Raw genomic sequence first — 8,261 nt, 5'->3', positions numbered from 1 at the left:
CTGGCCACTTTAAGTTTGTTTAAGCACAAATCTTGGCCAGTTTATTTTTTAAAATCCCGTTCTGGCGTTCCACTGTCCCAGCAGACTGTGGGTGGTGAGGGCAGTGAAGGTTGTGCTGAATCTGCAAAGCTGCACATAACTCCTTTACAATCTGTCCAGTAAGGTGAGTTCCACGATCACTGTTGATACTCACAGGGATGCCAAAACGTGGTACAAAATCCTTAAGCAGAAGTTTCACAACAGTCCTGGCATCTGCTTTCCTGCAGGGAAAAGCTTCAACCCAATTGGTAAATACATCAACTAAAACTAATACATATTCATAACCACAACATTTAGACATTTGAATAAAATCAATCTGAATATTTACAAAAGGTCCCCAAGGAGGAGGGTGGGCTGCCCGCTTAGCTTTAACAGCTTTACCAATGTTGTGCTGTTGACAAATCACACAGTGTTGACAGTAGGAATGTGCTACAGAAGGGAAACTTGGAGCACACCAATCTCGGTTAACTGCAGCAACCATCCCCCCTTTGCTCACGTGTGCTATTCCATGGTATATGCGAGCAAGATAGGGCAGTAACATCTTCGGTGCCACCAGGCGACCATCCGGGGCACGCCAAAGATGATCAGTATGTAATATGCATCCAGCAGCACTCCAAGAGTGTTTCTCGGTTCTCGATGCTGCCTCCTGGATCTTAGCCAGATCCTCAAGGGAGGCCAGTGAAGGCTGCTCTATCAGGACACAAGTATGTTCAGCCTGAGGAACGGAAAGGGCCGCTGCTTTGGCTGCAGAGTCTGCCAAAGCATTTCCACGGGTAACTTCATCATGAGGGGTCTTGTGAGCAGTACATTTAACAACAGCAATAGCTTTAGGTAACAAAAGAGCATCCAAAAGAGCAGATACATATAAACCATTCTTAATAGGAGAACCAGTGGATGTAAGGAAACCCCTATATTTCCAAAGCAACCCATAATCATGTACCACTCCAAAAGCATAATGAGAATCTGTATAAATAGTAACTGTTTGATCTTTAGCTAGAATGCAAGCTCGAGTTAAAGCCACAAGTTCAGCTACTTGAGAGGAAAACACTGAAGAAAGGAAAGCACTTTCAACAACAGCACAAGCAGTACATACAGCATAACCAGCAACTAATTTACCTTTAGAATCTCGCAAGCATGAGCCATCCACAGAATAAAGGAGATCAGGATTTTGCAAAGGCACATCCAGTAAATCATCTCTAGGACGAGTAAGAACAGATGTTACAAACACACAATCATGTGGTTCTCCGTCTTCAGGCCCAGGCAACAAAGAGGCTGGATTAAGAACAGGGCAACGAGCCAAAGTAATATGAGATGAAGATAGCAAAACGAGCTCATATTTTGTAAGACGAGAAGTGGATAAATGCTGTGTCTTAGATTTCAACAACAGCGCAGCTATAGCATGAGGGACAGCCACAATCAAAGGGGAGCCTAATACAATAGATTCAGATACCTGAACAGAAAGGGCCGCTGCAGCCACTGCCCGTAAACAAGGGGGAAATCCTACTGCCACAGCGTCCAGGGTAGTACTGTAATACGCAATGGGACGGTGTTTGTCTCCGTGCTTTTGCGTTAGTACAGCCAAAGCAAACCCATTACGCTCATGACAGAAAAGAGTAAATGGTTTAGTATAATCAGGAAGTCCCAGGGCTGGTGCGCTGGATAGTCTCTGTTTAATAGCAACAAAAGCTCTCTCAGCCTCTGGGGGCCAAGGAAGTGGTTCAGGGGTACCTGACTTAGTCAGATCTTGTAAGGGTTTAATCACCGTTGCATAACCTAAAATCCACTGTCTGCAGTATCCAGTCATTCCCAGAAAAGTACGCATTTGAGAAATAGTACCAGGCCTAGGCATATTTAAAATAGCTGAAATATGAGAATTAGATAAATGATGCGCGCCATGAGAAATATCATGACCAAGATAATGAACCTTGGGTTGACACAGTTGGAGTTTTTCCTGGGATGCTTTGTGGCCTTTGGCAGCTAAAACAGTTAAAAGTGTCAGAGTATCAGTTTTACAAGATTCAAAAGAGAAAGATGCCAGCAAAAGGTCATCCACATACTGTATAAGCACTGATTTACCGGGGAAAACCACATCATCCAGATCCTTCTTTAGGATCTGGGAAAACAGGGATGGAGACTCAGTATACCCTTGGGGTAATCTGGTCCAGGTATACTGACATCCTTTGTAAGTGAAGGCAAACAAATACTGACTATCTGGGTGAATGGGAATAGAAAAAAAAGCTGAACACAAATCCACAACAGTAAAATAAGTGGCTGACGGTGGAATACAAGAAAGAATTGTAGCTGGATTTGGAACCACAGGAAAAGAAGGTAAGACAACAGCATTAATCGCGCGGAGGTCTTGAACAAACCGATAGGTGTTCTTTCCTGGCTTCTTTACAGGAAAGATAGGAGTATTACAAGAACTAATCGTGGGAACAATAATACCCTGTTGTAATAAAGACTCTATGACTGGAGCTATTCCTTCCTCTGCTTCAGGACGCAGTGGGTATTGTGGAACCCTTGGCAAAGTTTTAGCAGGGTCAACAGAATTTTAACCAGCTCCGCCGTCCTAATCTGTCCCACTTCATTTGCATGACGAGACCAGAGATGGGGGGGCACTTGTGATAACAAATGCACAAGGTCAGGACTGAGAGGCATCTGTGATTTAGCTGGCTCTGCTACATGGAGTGTGGCCAACACCAGGTTAGTATTCTCATCAGGAACTTGTAAGAATACGCCATCTGGTGTACAATAAATGGTACAACCTAATTTACACAACAGATCCCTTCCCAGCAAATTCACGGGAGAGGAGGGGCTGAGCAAAAACGCGTGCTCATCAGCGAGGGGCCCTAACAAAATCGCAAGGGGTTTTGTGACAGGATGCGAAACTGGACAATTTGAAATGCCCACAGCATTAACAGACAAAGTTGATAAAGGAACAGAGGGAAACTCTGAGGATCTCAGAGCAGATTTGCTTGCTCCTGTGTCCACAAGACAAGTAACAGATTTTCCTGCAATATTACAATTAACATATGGGCCTTCCTGATTAATAGGAATTAAAGGATTCATGATGCAGTTACGTTCCCTCAGGCTGTCCTAGTAAGGGGTATTCTGTGGGGAAAAAACAGGCGCTTCAGGATTCGGGAACAGAGGAGGGTTTTGAGATAGTCGGTTTGGACACTCATTTCTCCAGTGTCCCTCCTGACCACAAAAGTGGCATGCAGTGCTCCCAGTCGGGGCAGGATTCTGGGCAGGATACGAAGAACCCCTTCCCATACCTCGCCCACGACCTCGTTCTCTTCCTCTTCTCATTCCCCCACGACCCCTGTTCTGATAAGTTTGTAATTGTAAAGCCATAAGTTTTGTTTCACTATTTTCTTTCTTCTGCTCTATGCAAGCTGTACAATGATTGGCAACTGTCACCAATTCAGAAAGGGGTTTGGTTTGCCAGCCAATACAAATAGTTCTCAATGGTTGTTGAACTTTTGGTAAGAGTCCCTGAACAAAAGCAGCTCCTACCGCTTCTCTGGCATTTTCAGCTGGATCAGTAATTCCCGAATGCTGTTCAAAGACCTTTGTCAGTCTATCTAGATAATCAGCAGGGGACTCCCCTTTATTCTGTTTACAATTAGCAATTTTCGTCCAATCTGTTTTCTTAGGACAAACCTCTGCAATAGAAGTTAAGAGATTGTTCCTAGCCTCTCTCAATTCACGCCCAATTCCAGGGTCGGCATCAGGCCAATCTGCCTGTCTGATAAGCCGTTGCTGAACTTCAGCTGGCAGTACCGCTCGCAAAAGCTGATTAATATCTGCCCAAGATGGATTATAACACTGAATCACTGTCTGGAGCTCTTCTCTAAATTTTACTGGTTCCTCTCTGATTTTAGGAAATTCTTTTACCAAGTTTCTAAGATCTCCAGGTGTCCAAGGGGCATGCACCTTAAGTAACCCCCCTACAGCTCCAGCTCCAGGCAAGTCTCTCAAAGGAGCCTGGAGTGTCTGTGCCATGCTTCTAAGAAAGTAGCCGGCATTATTATCAGAAGAATCAAGGTTAATTGGGCTACTTGAATCATTCATTAGTGAAGAAGAGAATTCTTCCGAAGAAGGAGAATGCACAACACGTGCAGTTGATACTTTCGGCGGCGATTTTACCACTGCCTGTATAGCCCGTGTAGGGGGAGCAGTGGGAGGTACTGGCTGTGGCTGTGGAATGCTGCTAAAAAAATCCACTATGTCCTCAGCAGTTTCCTCCTCACTTTCAGCCTGAACTAATTGAGGATAAAGAGAAGCAGAGGGCTTTGCTTGAGCAGGAAGACATTTGGATGTCGTACATTTATGTTTCAAATCCTGTACTTCAGTTTTTAATTTTTCCTGGGAGTCCTTCAGACTCCGCACCCGAGACTCATGGAGTCTCTTTGTTGCTTCCTCCCACCAATACATAAACTGCTCCCACTGCGCATCAGAGACTTGTGAAGTAAGGGTTCCTCTGAGGTATGTAAGTTTATCTAACTCAAATGTACCTTCTAATGGGCATTGTTTAAATGAATTTTCACGCGTGTACAGATTCCAATCATTTAAATACCTGCAGGTTTTAGGACCATAATGTACGTACATGTAATATGCTGGGGTACCCTTAGGGGGTAAGGTGGAATGTTTAGACTGTCCCTCCCCCATTTTCCAATCACACAAACTGTGGGGGTGCCCTGTCCGCGCTAGCGGATCAGAAACTAAGGATCTCTCCCTACAGGGTACTTCACACAGGAGAGACTAACAAGGAAGACTACGACTCTCCTACACCTCCCTTCAGCAAAGAGCGTTGGCTAGTCTCTGGGAGACTGCGCCGCTTACTCTAATTGCATCCAGTGAGATGATCAGATTGTCAGTAGCCCACACGGAAGGGAAAGGGGAGGGAAGATGGGTTCACACACTCCTAGACCCAGGTAGCTTCCTCGCCGGACTATGCCAAGCTGAGTCAGCCCACCATGGGTCGGATCTCCTAAAGATCCACTAGTTACCGGGCTTGCGTTAGAGTAGTCCTGATCATTAGCTTTCACTTCACAGGGTACTCTGGGCGTCTTCCGATAACAAATACTCACACTGGTGTACACACACACACACACACACCAAGGCCTCTTTTTTCCCTTTTTCTACCTTTTAAAATTTTTTTATCTCTTTTTAAATTTTTTTTTTTTTTTTTTTTTTAACCACGATGCATCTTTACCTGGTCCGGACCAATACCATGAGGCGGTATGACAACCCCTCTTGAGGCAGTAAAAACCCCTCAGCACCGGTGCATTCTAATGCATTTACCTATGCATTACCTTATGCATTTACCTATGCATTTACCTTGTTGGCCAACTCAGCAGTTCCCAATACTGCTATAAACTAACCTTATTGGGGCCTCTCCCCAATACCACTCTGCATTTGATCTTGCTGCACAGTCAATAAGTTCAGATGGCGTGAGCCCAACAGAGACAGACGTTCCCACAGACAGTCCTCCTCCGACACCCCAATAGAGATTTCAAAAGGTCTCTTACCTCTATTGTGGCGCCATGGGGTTCGAAGGGGAACGATCCGTAGCAGCCGTCTGTGGATCCGTGGGTGTTGCCATCCCGGACGAGCCACCAAATTGTCAGAGAAAAACTCAGTTCTCGCTTTTTGTTTGGGTGCAGCAAAATCAAATACTTTATTATTTCTCTAGTAATTACAATAGAGGGAGGGAGGGAGTGTCCTAGGCAACAGAGTTGCCTCAGTCACGGACAGGTCTCTCTCAATTGGTAAAAAATTATAGCAAGCCTTTATACTTTTGTTACAGACAATAACTAGCAATAATACAGACAGTAAAAAGAAACATTTGCATTTTGTTTATACATAAGCCTTTCTGTTATCTTATTTGTCTTACTACTAGAAAAAGCAAGTCTGCATATTGTTAATCAGTGCAAGGTCATAACTTTATACACAGTTCTTTGCTTCAACAAGTCTCACGTCATGAGGGTCACAGTACCCTAATTCTTGCTAACTAACAGACATGATTCTTGTTAGTTCTTTCCCTGCTTCCACACCTCAGAGACCCCTGTGGCTTTGCTTCAGCAAGTCTCCTTCTCCAGGTCTCTCTTTGAGGACTGAGGGAGTATTCGGGTTCACGGACGTGAGCGCCAGGAGGAACCTCTTTCAAGTTTTCTCCTTCCCTTTCAGTGATTTTACTAGAAAACAGCCATCCCTGTTTAGAAGGTAAGAGCCTCCTGGAGGTTTGAAACCTGTTCAGTCTGATCCATCTGGTGACAGTTGAATTCTGGACATGGAAAACACGAGCTTAAGGAGGCAGAATTTTATTGCGCACCTGGGATTCTGTCCCATAGAATCACTGGGGACATTGGGGTTTGTCCTTTTTGTTTCATCTTTTCCTCCATCCATCCCTCCCTCCTTTCTCTTTGTCTTTTGCTTCTTTTGTCCTTTCTCCTGTTCCCCTCCCAACAGCAGGAGAGGGGTGTGTGTGTGTTGCGGGGGAGGGCTCTGCAGCTCTCACTGTGGGAGGTCCACCCAAAAATGTGGGGCTGAAATAGAGCTCGGGCAGTGATCCCCACCAATGACCTGGGCCATCCTTTGGGCTCTCTGGTGAGAACCCTCAGCCTCCCGTCCTCAGTCTCTACCCTGATTGGCTGAGCAGGGGGTTATTGACAGGGACGAGACTCAGGTCCTTGTTCTCTTTTAAGACCAAGGAAATAAGTCAGAACCAGTTCTATGTTTGATGAATTTTGCTGCTTCTCTGCATTAATGGTCTCTGAGCAGTTCATGATTCTCTCTAATCTTGCAGTTCTCCTCAAATACTTGCTGAATAATTACTGTCACTGTTGTTGGTCTGGAGCTCATCTGATGGCCACTAGCCATCACCTACAGCCCCCAACTAAAACCTCTCCAGCGCATCATCAAAGATTTACAACCTATCTTTAAAGATGATCCCTCACTCTCACAGATCTTGGGAGACAGGCCAGTCCTCGCTTATAGACAGCCTCCCAACCTGAAGCAAATACTCACCAGCAACCGCACACCATACAACATAAACACTAACCCAGGAACCTATCCTTGCAACAAAGCCCGATGCCAGCTCTGTCCACATATCCATTCCAGTGACACCATCATAGGACCTAATCACATCAGACACGCCATCAGGGGCTCGTACACCTGCACATCTACCAACGTGATATATGCCATCATGTGCCAGCAATGCCCCTCTGCCATGTACATTGGCCAAACTGGACAGTCTCTACGCAAAAGAATAAATGGACACAAATCTGACATCAGGAATCATAACATTCAAAAACCAGTGGGAGAACACTTCAACCTCTCTAACCACTCAGTGACAGACTTGAAGGTGGCAATTTTGCAACAAAAAAACTTCAAAAACAGACTCCAAAGAGAAACTGCTGAACTCGAATTAATATGCAAACTAGACACAATTACCTGTGGCCTAAACAAAGACTGGGAATGGTTGGGTCATTACATTAATTGAATCTATTTCCCTATGTTAAGTTCTCCTCACACCTTCTATGGGCCATCTTAATTATCACTTCAAACAGTTTTTTTTCCTCCTGCTGACGATAGCTCATCTCAATTGATTAGACTCTTCCTGTTGGTATGCATACTTCCACCTTTTCATGTTCTCTGTATGTATAAATATCTCCTGTCTGTGTGTTCCATTCTATGCATCCGAAGAAGTGAGCTGTAGCTCACGAAAGCTCATGCTTCAATAAATTTGTTAGTCTTTAAGGTGCCACAAGTACTCCTGTTCTTTTTGCGGATACAGACTAACACGGCTGCTACTCTGAAACCTGTCACTTTATTCAGGTCATTCAATGTCTGAAATTCAAGATCCGCGGGTTAGTTTGAAAAACAGGGCTCTTGGGTCCTATTCCCAACTCTGCCACTGACTGGCTGTGTGACCTCAGACAACTCAATTCTCCTTCCTCAGCCTCAGCTTCTCCCTCTTTCAAGTAGGGATAATAACGATCCGCTCCTACCTACTTCACAGTGCGTGGAGGCAGGGTTGGCTCTAGGTTTTTTGCTGCCCTAAGCAAAAAAATTTTTGGCTGCCCCCGTCCCAGCCCTGGGCTCCCCCTCATACTCTCCTGCTGACCGAGCCCTGGGCTCCCCCCAACCTGCACCCGCTGCCGCCACAGCTCTGGGCCTCCCCACACCTGCATCCCCCTGCCACCCCACCCCTG

The sequence above is a fragment of the Mauremys mutica genome, unplaced genomic scaffold (genome assembly GCF_020497125.1).
Source record: "Mauremys mutica isolate MM-2020 ecotype Southern unplaced genomic scaffold, ASM2049712v1 Super-Scaffold_100046, whole genome shotgun sequence".
Classification (NCBI taxonomy): Eukaryota; Metazoa; Chordata; order Testudines; family Geoemydidae; genus Mauremys; species Mauremys mutica.
The sequence above is the reverse complement of the archived record's forward strand: the minus strand, read 5'-3'. Positions refer to the sequence as shown.